General features: G+C 43.0%; 1 protein-coding gene across 1 annotated transcript in view; it reads right to left on the bottom strand.

The window, feature by feature from the left end:
- The window catches only part of MAML3 (mastermind like transcriptional coactivator 3), a gene marked incomplete at both ends in the record, with an annotated part of 434,681 nt that overhangs the window by 180,532 nt on the left and 238,281 nt on the right, over positions 1-15,868 (bottom strand). The gene's annotated exons all lie outside the window — the stretch shown is intronic.

A 15,868-nucleotide genomic window follows, 5' to 3' on the forward strand; every position in this document is an offset into this window, starting at 1 on the left:
TTTTCCAAGCAACCTCTACTTCCCCATCATAGCTTCTACCATACTTTGGGGCAATTGCTTAAGTGTCTGTTTAGTGAGCTCCAAGAAGGACTACGGCTGACTTGCTTACTGTGTATCTGTGGGGCTGCAGGTAGTGTTCAGTTCAAGTTCATAGCAGTGGTTAATCGTGGCAAAAATGAATGATTCTATTGTTTAATTCACAGGGGCTGAAGGAGGTGAGCTTGGATCAAAGCAGGAGGCAACTCCATTGACATTAAAGAATGCTTGACTTTGAGCTTCTACATTCCTGGTAATGGAATCTCTCACCCCGGAGAGTGCTGTGTCCATTTAACTGGACTCCTTTGAAAAGCCCGGGGGGAAACGCTTGGTGGATGACGACAAAGGGAAGGCAAACTGGGTTAGACAGAGGTTTCAGTAACTTTGCAGAGCTGAAGGTACAAGGCAGAGTGACCTGGGGAAGGAGGGAAGAGGCAGAAGAGCCCCCCTTGGGCACTCTCCTATCCTTGCCAGAGGGGTTGCGTATCACAGGAGCAAGGGGGGAGAGGGGCAGGCTCCCCTCTGACGCTGCACTCACACATGGAACTGGGAAGGCTCCCCAGGCGCCACCTGTAGAATAAAACCCTTCCGGAGACAATCTGGGGGATTCTAAGAAGTGCTACTGTAAAATGGAATAGAGAATTCCATTTTAAAAGGAAACAAAAGAGGTTCTTAAGTAAAAATCCAGTGGAACCCTTGCTCCTAAACTTGCTATTTTTAATCACCAAACATTCTGTAGTTGCTTGGTAGGTGTTCCTGAATTTCCGAAAACAAGGCCCCAACTGGGACACACTGGGATTTGACTTCAAACAAGATCTGGCTCAATCCATCATCTTAGGTAGAACCTGCTAGAAAATTACGTTATTTATTATTATTATTATTTTTGAAAATTACGTTATTTATTGAACAAACCAGGAAACCGTGGTTCTGATCGTAGATATGGCAGATACTTGAATGTAGCTCCAACACACAGTGGCAAGTTCAGATATGACAGCTTCAGGGTCTAAAGGAAGTAAAGCTCGGGGCCCTCGGCACCTCCTGCAGGGATATTAACCTCAAAAAAACAGGCACTTGTCTTAAAAATGAACCTGACTTTATTTTTAAAACTACAGGTCCACGATTCTGTTCTAGGCCATGAAATGGACGGGGCAGGATGGAGAAATAAAGGCAAATGCTCTGTTTGTTCCGCTGGAAAACAGTGGTGGCCGAGACCATGGAGACAGACAGGTCTGGCTGGGAACACCAAGCCTCACCTCTTATCAGCAGAGCAGGCCTAGGTGGGTGAGTCACAATAGGGCAGTAGCACAGGGAGATCAGCTCGGTGCTCTGTGACCACCTAGAGGGGTGGGATAGGGAGGGTGGGAGGGAGACGCAAGAGGGAGGAGATATGGGATATATGTATATGTATAGCTGATTCACTTTGTTATACAGCAGAAACTAACACACCATTGTAAAGCAATTATACTCCAATAAAGATGTTAAAAAAAAAAAAGGAATAGTAACACAGAACAGTAATAGTAACAGTAACACAGAAACAGCCCTACTGGCCCTGGAGTTAGAAAGCCTGGCTTCAAACCCAAGAACCCCTACCTAAGAGTTAATACATATAAATATTGTCTGGTACTTCATAAATGTTAGCTACGATACCCTCCATTAGAAAGTGAGTTACATGAAGGTAGGGATTTTTCTGCGTTACTCCACTACTGGGCCCCTAGTAGCTCAAAGTAGATAATAAATACATGTTGAATGAATGAATCCTGGAAAACTTATTTAAACTCTCCTAAGCTTTGGATGCCTTATCTGTAAAAGGGTTAATAATATCTAGCTCCTATAGTTACTGTGAGGATGAACTTAAATGAAGTAATATGGAAAGCACTTAGCTTCATGTCTGGTATCGTGTAAGCACCCACTAAGCCTCAGCTATTACTATTTTAAAAACACAATTAAAATTTTTTAAAATGCAGTGATATCAATAGTCACAACTGTAGCTGAGATAGATTAGTTTCTAGATCTCTAAAAACAAATAGGTAAAATGATAATACTTCTGTTCCCTAGCCTGCAAAAGCCTAACGTTTTCCAAGCACCTTGTATAGCTTTTTAAATATGAACAACAAAAGATCAAATTTGCAATTCAAGCCTGAGTCCAAGTGCTAATGTATTTGTGTCCTAGATTGTGGAACAGCACTGGATGGTTGAGGTTCAAATCAAATACATTTCCAGGATGCAACCTGAATGGAGCTACTGAGTATTTCCTTTTCCTTCAGGGCCTAGAGTTCTCCATTGCTGGCCCCTTTAACCCAAATCTTGACATATATTTCCTGTACCAGCGTTGGAAATATAAGAAAGACATCATGGAAGATACACTGAAACCATGTTATAGTTTTTAGTTGTATCCAAAATAGCAGAGCCATCTAAGCATCCCTCCTGTGTCTCATCATCCTTTGCTAGTCTAACTCTCTCCTGATCCTCTCTTGGGAGATAGACGGAGAGTGGGCAGGAGGAGATAGGACCTGCGGGCTGAGGAACTTGCAAGCACTGTGCTCAGTGAGCATGAGAACGGGGCAATGTCCTGGGGACGCCCCATCCCCGCAAGGATTCAGGTCAGGGTCTCATTCCGAAGAGCCTTATCTCAGGAAGTCCCTGGCCCTTCTGCCTCCCAAAGCTGGAAGCCTCCTTAGTACAATCTGTGCTCTTGTGGAAGGATCACAGGAACTCTTGACCGACTTCAGCTTCCTTGTGCCGGTATTCTTGTATTATTATATACACATGTTTTCTCCCATTAAGGGAGGCTGTGGTGCCAGGAGCTGAACTTGCTGTTCATCCCCTGCCTAGTACAATGGGGGCCGCTCTCATGTGTCAGTTACTCTAAGGGAAACCATTCCTCCTCCACAGTGGCTCCACCACGAGTCTCTTGCCTATAGTGTGGCTTGATGGCTTGTGTTTCTGTCAAACTGTGTGTGTGTGTGTGTGTGTGTGTGTGTGTGTGTGAGAGAGAGAGAGAGAGAGAGAGACAGAGAGAGAGAGACAGAGAGAGAGAGAGACTTAGAGGCAGGGAGATACAGAATGGGTTTGGGAGTGGTGATATGACACCCAGACCAGTAGTAATAAGAACAGCTGTGCCTTTGGGGTTCTAAAGTACTTTTACATAGGATCGTATATTATCCTCATAGCAGATCTTTGGGGCAGGTCATGTGCTGGTCTGATGGTTCAACAGAGAAAAGGGCAGTGTTTCGGAGGAGGTGGAATGGGGAGGGTGGATGACACCCAGAACGAGGAGGCACATGGCTAAGATAGCTAGGCCTCTGCGGACATTCCCAGCAGATTCTAACGGGTCCCCTGGGCCAGTGTGTCCATGATGAAGATATTCTTTCTTCCTTTAGACTCTTAGCAGTGCTAGTAAGTTAAAAAAAAAAAACAAAAACAAAACTCTCATTGACTTGTCCCAGACTTTGAATGAAATTGGGGAGAATCACGGAGCTTGGGAAGAAAAATGATGGTCCTACTATTAAAATAATGAAGATTTTAGGATAGACGATATTGGGGCTAACTATCAGATTCCTGTCTCTTACTCCTAATGATTCTAAAAGGTGGGTAGGATTTATTAGAACCACTTACAGAGGATAAATTTTAGGTACAGTGAGATTAAGCACTGTGTCCCAGATTACAGAGCTGCGGGTTGGGGGGAAGGGCGGGCGCTCAACCCGGATTCAAATTCAGACTCAGGTGTGACTGCATGGCCCACACTCCTGATTCATGCGGGCGGTGAAGCACAGTCATGCCTTCATCAATGGCCCTGGGCTCCCATGCTAATCGTGATAAAGTTCTTTCAGACTGTTTTCAGGACCCATCCCAAACCAGTTACACTTTGAGGACTATCTGTTCTTATCCTTAACGATTTTTATTCTCATTTTCCACCCCCGACACCACTACCTTGGTTCAGATCATCAACACTGCTCTCATGATTTCTGTAGCAGCTCTTGACTAGCCTCTCTGCTCCAGTCTTGCCTCTTCTCTAATCGATTCTCTGTGTTGTGGCTGTGATTTTCTTTATAAAATGTGGACCCAGGGCTTCCCCGGTGGTGAAGTGGTCGAGAGTCCGCCTGCCGATGCAGGGGACACTGGTTCGTGACCCGGTCCGGGAAGATCCCACATGCCGCGGAGCGGCTGGGCCCGTGAGCCATGGCCACTGAGCCTGCACGTCCGGAACCTGTGCTCCGCAACGGGAGAGGCCACAACAGTGAGAGGCCCGCGTACCGCAAAAAAAAAAAAAATGTGGACCCATTCTTCACTTGCAGCTCCTCTGGAGCTGTCTGCTGTCGTCAGCATCATCTAAGGCTCACACACCAACCCTCCACAACTTAATCCTCACTCCCTGCTTGGCTCTCCAGTCTCAGCTGTCACCTCCAACCTTCTTCCCCTCCACTGGCCCTCCAACACCAAGCAACTCTAAACCTTCAGTTACACTTAATGATTTGCCATAGTCGGGATGCATGGCATTTGTTCTCTGTCTCTCCGAGTCTTTGTATATGTTATACTCTCACCCAACTTCTTCACCCGACCAATTCTATTCGTCCATCACCATTCAGTTTAGACATTACGTTCTATACAGTCCTCTTGACAGCCCCTCCCCACACCTTCAAATCTTGGAGACCCTCTATGTGCTCCCAAGGCATCCTCGTACACATCATACCATAACGCCTTGCCTTTTCCTTCATAAGACTGTACGAATGAATGAAAACTAAAAAGATTTCTCAAACAACCACACTCAGTTTGTGTAACAAGATCCCTAAAGCAGGCATTTGAAAATGTTGGCCTGTATGGTGTTTAATGACAACTGAATAAATGTACAATTTATTTTGGTTATTTTAAAATGCTGGAGATGGCTCATAGACTGTCCCTTCCGTAAGATTTTTGAGGACTCTAAGGGTCCAGGAAACCTATGCTGAGACCAACTAAAGAGCACATGAAGAGCATCGTGGAAAGGAAAAGTGAACCTGAAACCCAGAGACTTTATATAACATTACCAAGGTCAAGTGTTTTGACATGGATGTGAACTCAAAATGCTGGATGTTTTCATAGTTGAATTGTAAATTTCCTTACAAAGGTTTCAAGTGGTTTTCACCTGCCAAAGCACCCCCTCCAACCAAAAGTGTGAGTGAACTTCCTTCACCAAATATTAGAGACTCAAGTATTTCCCAAGAATTAAAGATCCATTGGAATCTCAGCCTGCAGATGCTATAACTAATTTAGAGGCTCCAAGAGAACATTCTGGTCATTCTGATCTGCTCTGGTCAAACCAGAAGATGATTTGGTTTAAAGATATCAATTTTCATATGGTTATTTTCTTCTCATTCGACCAGCAGATAATAAGCATATGAAGACACAGATAATTTTTTCTTAACATCTTTATTGGAGTATAATTGCTTTACAATGGTGTGTTAGTTTCTGCTTTACAACAAAATGAATCAGTTGTATATATACATATCTTCCCATATCTCCTCCCTCCCACCCTCCCTATCCCACCCCTCCAGGCGGTCACAAAGCACCAAGCTGATCTCCCTGTGCTATGCGGCTGCTTCCCACTAGCTATCTACCTTACGTTTGGTAGTGTATATATGTCCATGCCTCTCCCTTGCTTTGTCACACCTTACCCTTCCCCCTCCCCATATCTTCAAGTCCATTCTCTAGAAGGTCTGTGTCTTTATTCCTGTCTTACCCCTAGGTTCTTCATGACATTTTTTTTCTTAAATTCCATATATATGTGTTAGCATACGGTATTTGTCTCTCTCTTTCTGACTTACTTCACTCGGTATGACAGACTCTAGGTCCATCCACCTCACTACAAATAACTCAGTTTTGTTTCTTTTATGGCTGAGTAATATTCCATTGTATATATGTGCCACATCTTCTTTATCCATTCATCCGATGATGGACACTTAGGTTGTTTCCATCTCCAGGCTATTGTAAATAGAGCTGCAATGAACATTTTGGTAAATGACTCTTTTTGAATTATGGTTTTCTCAGGGTACATGCCCAGTAGTGGGATTGCTGGGTCATATGGTAGTTCTATTTGTAGTTTTTTAAGGAACCTCCATACTGTTCTCCACAGTGGCTGTATCAATTTACATTCCTACAAACAGTGCAAGAGGGTTCCCTTTTCTCCACACCCTCTCCAGCATTTATTGTTTGTAGATTTTTTGATGATGGCCATTCTGACTGGTGTGAGATGATATCTCATTGCAGTTTTGATTTGCATTTCTCTAACGATTAGTGATGTTGAGCATTCTTTCATGTGTTTGTTGGCAGTCTGTATATCTTCTTCCGAGAAATGTCTATTTAGGTCTTCTGCTCATTTCTGGATTGGGTTGTTTGTTTTTTTGTTATTAAGCTGCATGAGCTGCTTATAAATTTTGGAGATTAATCCTTTGTCAGTTGCTTCATTTGCAAATATTTTCTCCCATTCTGAGGGTTGTCTTTTGGCCTTGTTTATGGTTTCCTTTGCTGTGCAAAAGCTTTGAACTTTCATTAGGTCCCATTTGTTTATTTTTGTTTTTATTTCCATTTCTCTAGGAGGTGGGTCAAAAAGGATCTTGCTGTGATTTATGTTATAGAGTGTCCTGTCTATATTTTCCTCTAAGAGTTTGAGAGTTTCTGGCCTTACATTTAGGTCTTTAATCCATTTTGAGCTTATTTTTGTGTATGGTGTTAGGGAGTGATCTAATCTCATACTTTTACATGTACCTGTCCAGTTTTCCCAGCACCACTTATTGAAGAGGCTGTCCTTTCTCCACTGTACATTCCTGCCTCCTTTATCAAAGATAAGGTGACCATATGTGCGTGGGTTTATCTCTGGGCTTTCTATCCTGTTCCATTGATCTATCTTTCTCTTTTTGTGCCAGTACCATACTGTCTTGATTACTGTACCTTTGTCTGAAGTCAGGAAGCCTGATTCCTCCAGCTTCGTTTTTTGTTCTCAAGATTGCTTTGGCTATTCGGGGTCTTTTGTGTTTCCATACAAATTGTGAAATTTTTTGTTCTACTTCTGTGAAAAATACCAGTGGTAGTTTGATAGGGATTGCATTGAATCTGTAGATTGCTTTGGGTAGTAGAGTCATTTTCACAATGTTGATTCTTCCAATCCAAGAACATGGTATATCTCTCTATCTATTTGTATCATCTTTAATTTCTTTCATCAGTGTCTTATAATTTTCTGCATACAGGTCTTTTGTCTCCTTAGGTAGGTTTATTCCTAGATATTTTATTCTTTTTGTTGCAATGGTAAATGGGAGTGTTTTCTTGATTTCATTTTCAGATTTTTCATCATTAGTGTATAGGAATGCCAGAGATTTCTGTGCATTAATTTTGTATCCTGCTACTTTACCAAATTCATTGATTAGCTCTAGTAGTTTTCTGGTAGCATCTTTAGGATTCTCTATGTATAGTATCATGTCATCTGCAAACAGTAACAGCTTTACTTCTTCTTTTCCGATTTGGATTCCTTTTACTTCCTTTTCTTCTCTGATTGCTGTGGCTAAAACTTCCAAAATTATGTTGAATAAGAGTGGTGAGAGTGGGCAACCTTGCCTTGTTCCTGATCTTAGTGGAAATGCTTTCAGTTTTTCACCATTGAGGACGATGGTGGCTGTGGGTTTGTCATATATGGCCTTGACTATGTTGAGGAAAGTTCCCTCTATGCCTACTTTCTGGAGGGTTTTTATCATAAATGGGTGTTGAATTTTGTTGAAAGCTTTCTCTGCATCTATTGAGATGATCATATGGTTTTTCTCCTTCAATTTGTTAATATGGTGTATCACGTTGATTGATTTACATATATTGAAGAATCCTTGCATTCCTGGAATAAACCCCACTTGATCATGGTGTATGATCCGTTTAATGTGCTGTTGGATTCTGTTTGCTAGTATTTTGTTGAGGATTTTTGCATCTATGTTCATCAGTGATATTGGCCTGTAGTTTTCTTTCTTTGTGATATCCTTGTCTGGTTTTGGTATCAGGGTGATGGTGGCCTCAAAGAATCAGTTTGGGAGTGTTCCTCCCTCTGCTATATTTTGGAAGAGTTTGAGAAGGATAGGTGTTAGCTCTTCTCTAAATGTTTGATAGAATTCGCCTGTGAAGCCATCTGGTCCTGGGCTTTTGTTTGTTGGAAGATTTTTAATCACAGTTTCAATTTCAGTGCTTGTGATTGGTCTGTTCATATTTTCTATTTCTTCCTCATTCAGTCTTGGCAGGTTGTGCATTTCTAAGAATTTGTCCATTTCTTCCAGGTTGTCCATTTTAGTGGCACAGAGTTGCTTGTAGTAATCTCTCATGATCTTTTGTATTTCTGCAGTGTCAGTTGTTACTTCTCCTTTTTCATTTCTAATTCTATTGAATTGAGTCTTCTCCCTTTTTTTCTTGATGAGTCTGGCTAATGGTTTATCAATTTTGTTTATCTTCTAAAAGAACCAGCTTTTAGTTTTATTGATCTTTGCTATCATTTCCTTCATTTCTTTTTCATTTATTTCTGATCTGATCTTTACGATTTCTTTCCTTCTGCTAACTTTGGCTTCTTTTTGTTCTTCTTTCTCTAATTGCTTTAGGTGCAAGGTTAGGTTGTTTATTCGAGATGTTTCCTGTTTCTTAAGGTAGGATTGTATTGCTATAAACTTCCTCTTAGAACTGCTTTTGCTGCATCCCATAGATTTTGGGTCGTCGTGTCTCCATTGTCATTTGTTTCTAGGTATTTTTTGATTTCCTCTTTGATTTTTTTCAGTGATCACTTAGTAATTAAGTAGTGTATTGTTTAGCCTCCATGTGTTTGTATTTTTTACAGATCTTTTCCTGTAATTGATATCTAGTCTCATAGCGCTGTGGTCGGAAAAGATATTTGATACAATTTCAATTTTCTTAAATTTACTGAGGCTTGATTTGTGACCCAAGATGTGATCTATCCTGGAGAATGTTCCATGAGCACTTGAGAAGAATGTGTATTCTGTTGTTTTTGGATGGAATGTCCTATAAATATCAATTAAGTCCATCTTGTTTAATGTATCATTTAAAGCTTGTGTTTCCTTATTTATTTTCATTTTGGATCATCTGTCCATTGGTGAAAGTGGGGTGTTAAAGTCCCCTACTATGAATGTGTTACGGTTGATTTCCCCTTGTATGGCTGTTAGTATTTGCCTTATGTACTGAGGTGCTCCTATGTTGTGTGCATAAATATTTACAATTGTTATATCTTCTTCTTGGATCGATCCCTTGATCATTATGTAGTGTCCTTCTTTGTCTCTTCTAATAGTCTTTATTTTAAAGTCTATTTTGTCTGATATGAGAATTGCCACTCCAGCTTTCTTTTGGTTTCCATTTGCATGAAATGTTTTTTTCCATCCCCTCACTTTCAGTCTGTATGTGTCCCTAGGTCTGAAGTGGGTCTCTTGTAGACAGCAAATATATGGGTCTTGTTTTTGTATCCATTCAGCCAATCTGTGTCTTTTGGTGGGAGCATTTAGTCCATTTACATTTAAGATAATTATCGATATGTATGTTCCTATTCCCATTTTCTTAATTGCTTTGGGTTCGTTATTGTAGGTCTTTTCCTTCTCTTGTGTTTCTTGCCTAGAGAAGTTCCTTTAGCAGTTGTTGTAGAGCTGGTTTGGTGGTGCTGAACTCTCTCAGCTTTTGCTTGTCTGGAAAGGTTTTAATTTCTCCATCAAATCTGAATGAGATCCTTGCTGGGTAGAGTAATATTGGTTGTAGGATTTTCTCCTTCATCACTTTAAATATGTCCTGCCACTCCCTTCTGGCTTGCAGAGTTTCTGCTGAAAGATCAGCTGTTAACCTTATGGGGGTTCCCTTGTGTGTTATTTGTTGTTTTTCCCTTGCTGCTTTTAATATGCTTTCTTTGCATTTAATTTTTGACAGTTTGATTAGTATGTGTCTTGGCGTGTTTCTACTTGGATTTATCCTGTATGGGACTCTCTGTGCTTCCTGGACTTGATTAACTATTTCCTTTCCCATATTAGGGAAGTTTTCAACTATAATCTCTTCAAATATTTTCTCAGTCCCTTTCTTTTTCTCTTCTTCTTCTGGAACCCCTATAATTTGAATGTTGGTGCGTTTAATGTTGCCCCAAAGGTCTCTGAGACTATCCTCAGTTCTTTTCATTCTTTTTTCTTTATTCTGCTCTGCAGTAGTTATTTCCACTATTTTATCTTCCAGGTCACTTATCCGTTCTTCTGCCTCACTTATTCTGCTATTGATCCCATCTAGAGTATTTTTAATTTCATTTATTGTGTTGTTCATCGTTGTTTGTTTCATCTTTAGTTCTTCTAGGTCCTTGTTAAATGTTTCTTGCATTTTGTCTATTCTATTTCCAAGATTTTGGATCATCTTTACTATCATTATTCTAAATTCTTTTTCAGGTAGACTGCCTATTTCTTCTTCATTTGTTAGGTCTGGTGGGTTTTTATCTTGCTCCTTCATCTGCTGTGTGTTTTTCTGTCTTCTCATTTTGCTTATCTTACTGTGTTTGGGGTCTCTTTTTTGCAGGCTGCAGGTTCGTAGTTCCTGTTGTTTTTGGTGTCTGTCCCCAGTGGCTAAGGTTGGTTCAGTGGGTTCTGCAGGCTTCCTGGTGGAGGGGACTAGTGCCTGTGTTCTGGTGGATGAGGCTAGATCTTGTCTTGCTGGTGGGCAGGTCCACGTCTGGTGGTGTGTTTTGGGGTGTCTGTGGACTTATGATTTTAGGCAGCCTCTCTGCTAACGGGTGGCGTTGTGTTCCTGTCTTGCTAGTTGTTTGGCGTAGGATGTCCAGCACTGTAGCTTGCTGGTCGTTGAGTGAAGCTGGGTGCTGGTGTTGAGATGGAGATCTCTGGGAGATTTTCGCCGTTTGATATTATGTGGAGCTGGGAGGTCTCTTGTGGACCAGTATCCTGAAGTTGGCTCTCCCTCCACAGAGGCACAGCACTGACTCCTGGCTGCAGCACCAAGAGCCTTTCATCCACACTCCTTAATCTGGGATGATTGGTTGTCTATTCATGTATTCCACAGATGCAGGGTACACCAAGTTGTTTGTGGAGCTTTAATCCACTGCTTCTGAGGCTGCTGGGAGAGATTTCCCTTTCTCTTCTTTGTTCTCACAGCCCTCAGGGTTCAGGTTTGGATTTGGATCTGCCTCTGCGAGTAGGTCGCCGGAGGGCGTCTGTTCTTCGCTCAGACAGGACGGGGTTAAAGGAGCCGCTGATTTGGCGGCTCTGGCTCACTCAAGCCGGGGCGGGGTGGGGGGGCGCGGAGTGCGGGGGGGGGGGGCACGGAGTGCGGGGCGGGCCTGCGGCGGCCGAGGCCTCCATGACGTTGCACCGGCCTGAGGCGCGCCGTGCGTTCTCCCGGGGGAGTTGTCCCTGGATCCCGGGACCCTGGCAGTGGCGGGCTGCACAGGCTCCCCGGAAGGGGGGTGTGGATAGTGACCTGTACTCGCACACAGGCCCCTTGGTGGCGGCAGCAGCAGCCTTAGCGTCTTATGCCCTTCTCTGGGGTCAGCGCTGTTAGCCGCAGCTCGCGCCCGTCTCTGGAGTTCCTTTAAGCGGCGCTCTTAATCCCCTCTCCTCGCGCACCACGAAACAAAGAGGGAAGAAAATGTCTCTTGCCTCTTCGGCAGGTCCAGACTTTTCCCCGGACTCCCTCCCGGCTAGCCGTGGCGCACTAACCCCCTGCAGGCTGTGTTCACGCCGCCAACCCCAGTCCTCTCCCGGCGCTCCGACCGAAGCCCGAGCCTCAGCTCGCAGCCCCGCCCGCCCCGGCGGGTGAGCAGACAAGCCTGTCGGCCTGGTGAGTGTCGGTCGGCTCTGAACCTCTGTGCGGGAATCTCTCCCCGCTTTGCCCTCCGCACCCCTGTTGCTGTGCTCTCCTCCGCGGCTCCGAAGCTTCCCCCCTCCGCCACCCGCAGTCTCCGCCCGCGAAGGGGCTTCCTAGCGTGTTGAAACCTTTCCTCCTTCCCAGCTCCCTCCCACTAGAGCCGGTCCCGTCCCTATCCTTTTGTCTCTGTTTATTCTTTTTTCTTTTGCCCTACCCAGGTATGTGGGGGGTTTCTTGCCTTTTGGGAGGTCTGAGGTCTTCTGCCAGCGTTCAGTGGGTGCTCTGCAGGAGTTGCTCCACGTGTAGATGTATTTCTGGTGTATCTGTGGGGAGGAAGGCGATCTCCGCGTCCTACTCCTCCGCCATCTTCCCGGAAGCCCCTCCTCCACACAGATAAATTTGATTTGCTTATTTAATGCATTTGATGAGTGACCCAGAATACTCATGTGTTAGATATTTTAATTAGTAGAATATGAATAGTGTGCGAAACAGTTCCCGAAGTGTCTTCTAGATTTAAGTGTTCTTATAAAGGATCTTTGGAGGTTTATTTAGAGGTTCAATCTTCTAGACCAGTGATTATCCGACTTTAAAGTGACTTGAGAGGCTGTTAAAAATGCAGGTTTCTTGGTGCCACTTTCTCAGTTTCATTTAGTTGCCCAAGGTAGGGCCCAGATTGGGACACACGCTGGCAGCACAGGCATCTAAAGAAATATAATAAAACCCTCTGATTTCTCTAATGTAGTTGGTTTAGCATCCCCAGTTTTTAGAAATTCTGATCTAGAAGAACAATTCTGTCGGAGTCCTGAAATTCTGAAGTTGTTTGTTTGATTAAAAAAATATACACACACACAAACCCAATGTCAATATCAAATGTTCCTGAGTTGATTGGTGATACTCTGGGACAGCTCATCAACAGGACTAAGAAACAAAGCTCTAGATTTCAAAGCGCAGAGGATCTCGAATACTGCAGGAGCTCGCTGGATTTCTACAAGACTTTGCATGAAAACGTTTATTTTTTATCTTTTCATTCCTCATGAACTGAGGGTGTGCTGTATGCCTGTGTGCCAGGTGCAAAGGAATGGATTCATTCCCCAAAACAGAGACCACATCAGAAAGTGAACACATGTCAGCTATATATTGACAAAAGTTGAGTATGTTTGTTTAAAGGGGATCTACATGAAGGGTAGCACAACACACACAAAAAAGAGATCTCTTATCACAAATCCTGAAATACACCTTGTCAGCCTTATATACTCCTAAGATCATTTTAGAGAGAAAACAAATTTATTACATAATAAAAGTCATATGAATTTAAATACACACACACACACACACACACACACACACACAATTTCCCTGAGAGCCAAGAGTTTAAAACCTCTGCTTGTGACCATCCCAGGATGGATACAGCTTCTCTGGACCTAGTCAGTAGGAAATGACGGGTCTCCGGAGCGGATGTCAGTTAAAAACCTCTGTTCTTGGGACTTCCCTGGTTGTCCAGTGGTTAGGACTCAGCGCTTTCACAGCCGTGTCCCCAGGTTCAATCCCTGGTCAGGGAACTAAGATACCACAAGCCTCACGGCAGGGCCAAAACAAAATAAAACAAACAAACAAAAAACAACAACAACAAAACTCTCTTCTGAAATGCTCCAGGAAGAAAAGGATCATCGCAGAAGGGGCCTCGCCCTCCTGGAAAGCATCTGAACCCTCAACTACAGAGGCCCAAGGGAATGCTGGGGTACTGCTGAACCCCCAGCCCAAGGGGAACAGGACCTTGAGTTTATTTTTATAAATGACCATGATCGTTTTCCTTTTTGCTATGAGCCAGATTTAAAACTCTATTCCTAAGAAGTTTTAGGTATGTACACACAAGAGTGGTCATACCTCTTTTCAGTGTTTGGAACATGGATGCCCACCCAATTCCAGCTGCGAGCTGCCAAGATAAGAGACTCTTTAAAAGCATTTTAAATCTTTTGTGCGTGGCTGAATTTTTAGGGACGCTTTTATCCTTCAGTTATGCCTAAATTGAACCAACTTTATCCACAACGAGACATTGAGAATGGATCATAAAACAACAGCAGCAGTGGCAATCAAGGTCCTTGACACTGAGAAACACTTAAGTCCCAAGATCTCCTCAAATCTCCATATTTCCAAATACATGAATGTTCATAGAGGCTCTTGGCTTTCTCTCAGTTGAATGAATAAAGTATATGTTCATCACAAGTCACATGAATTCTGTGTACTCTTTATATCTGAACTAATGAGGTTTTTCACATGCTCCATACATGTAGTCCAAACTGGTGTTTCAATGAATTTATTAGCTACTCATTAAAACCGGGACTGTTATCCCTGCAAATGCCAAGGTTATATGACTTTCAAATCTCCGCACATAGTTATCAGTAGAAAGCTCTAAACTTCGAAGTTTTTACTAGAGACTTTGGTTCACTGCTTACTAAACATTTCAAGATTGGCATTTAATATTGTAATTGGCTGAGAACTTCTAAAGTACCAGACATCAAGCTAAATGTTTTACCTGTATTACCTTGGTTAATCCTCACAATACCCCTATGACGAATGAGGAATGGGCTCAGAGAGGATGGTCATTTGTCCCAGGACACACAGCAGAGGCTTACTTGGTTCCATCTACCTCTCACATCTGCGTTCTCACCTACTGTGCTGTTCTGCATCTGATGACACCTGTTCTGATCAAACACGAGCAAACCTTGCTTAGAAATTCTGGGAAAGTGTTTTAGACACCTGTGTCGTGACGGCCCTTAGGAGGATGTGTTCATGTTTTTGAGTCAGAGCTGCCCGATTCACAGAAAAGTGTTGTGTCCCTCTATACAGAAGGATGTTGCTCTGTAAATTTAGCATGTGTTTGAGAAGTGATGATAGCTGAAAACTTCAGGAGGGAGCAGATGTGTGTATCCCGGTGGCAGCTCCCTTTATTCAGTAGCTTTCGGTAGGAAAAACTCCGCTGAGATCTGCAGTTGCCAGTCGCTATCAGAATACAACAATCTGACACTGAACTGCTCTGTCTTTTCAGATACATAAACACACGCACACGCACACACATTACACTACATTTATTTTTAAGGACAAGAAACAATTTCCTTAGGAATATCTCCTACTAGAAGTCACGCATACTTTATCTACTCAAACACGCCTGTATGCGTGACCTTGTATTACAATCTGAAATTCCTAATGGCATTTTATTTAGAGCTGTAAAGAAATGACAGCGAAGGAGGTCAGGGAAGAAGAAGGGAAAACCATAGGGAGGAAGAGGGCAAATGAAAAGATCAGATCTTATCTACATCCTTCACAGCTGGAGACTTACACCGACAGCTCAGACCAAAGAACAGGCATATTGGGACGAAGCATGAGGTTTCAATCTGTTTATTTTCTGGGAGGAGGGAGGCGGGAGGAGAAATACTTCAGGAAGGCCGAGTACTTTTCTCTCCCTTGGGTAGGAATCAAGAATATTTTTATTTCAGTGTTTACTCAACATGTCCCTTCTTTTTCAACGAGAAATTCTCCTTTTTGTTTTCAGCCCTTTCCAGGAGTGCCTCCATGGCACTGAAGTCCCACACCAGTTCAGGGGATGCAAATAGCCCACTGTGCCTGGTCCTAACACAGCTGTTGAATAAAATCCCAGCACTTGCTATCTCCCTTTGGAAACAAAAGTATCGAAATAAGATCTCCTAGTCTATAAAAAGCCTCTTGTTTCCCTCAAAGAGGCAGGCGCTGCGCTTCCTCGGGCAGTTGAAGCTTTCACAGAAAGCAAAGGTAAGAGCTACCCTCCTGGAAGAGAATTCTCCATCTCTCTCTCCCTTTCACACAGGCGCAAACACATGCAGGCGCGGACACATGCACGCACACACACACACACCATCTTAATGAGCAAACAGGACATTTTTCTTATTTCTGGATGTCATCTGACTCCCATACCTCCATTTCTTAGCAGGTTTTTACCCCAAAGCTGAAA

This window comes from Grampus griseus (genome assembly GCF_964374135.1).
Source record: "Grampus griseus genome assembly, chromosome: 4".
Taxonomy (NCBI): Eukaryota; Metazoa; Chordata; class Mammalia; order Artiodactyla; family Delphinidae; genus Grampus; species Grampus griseus.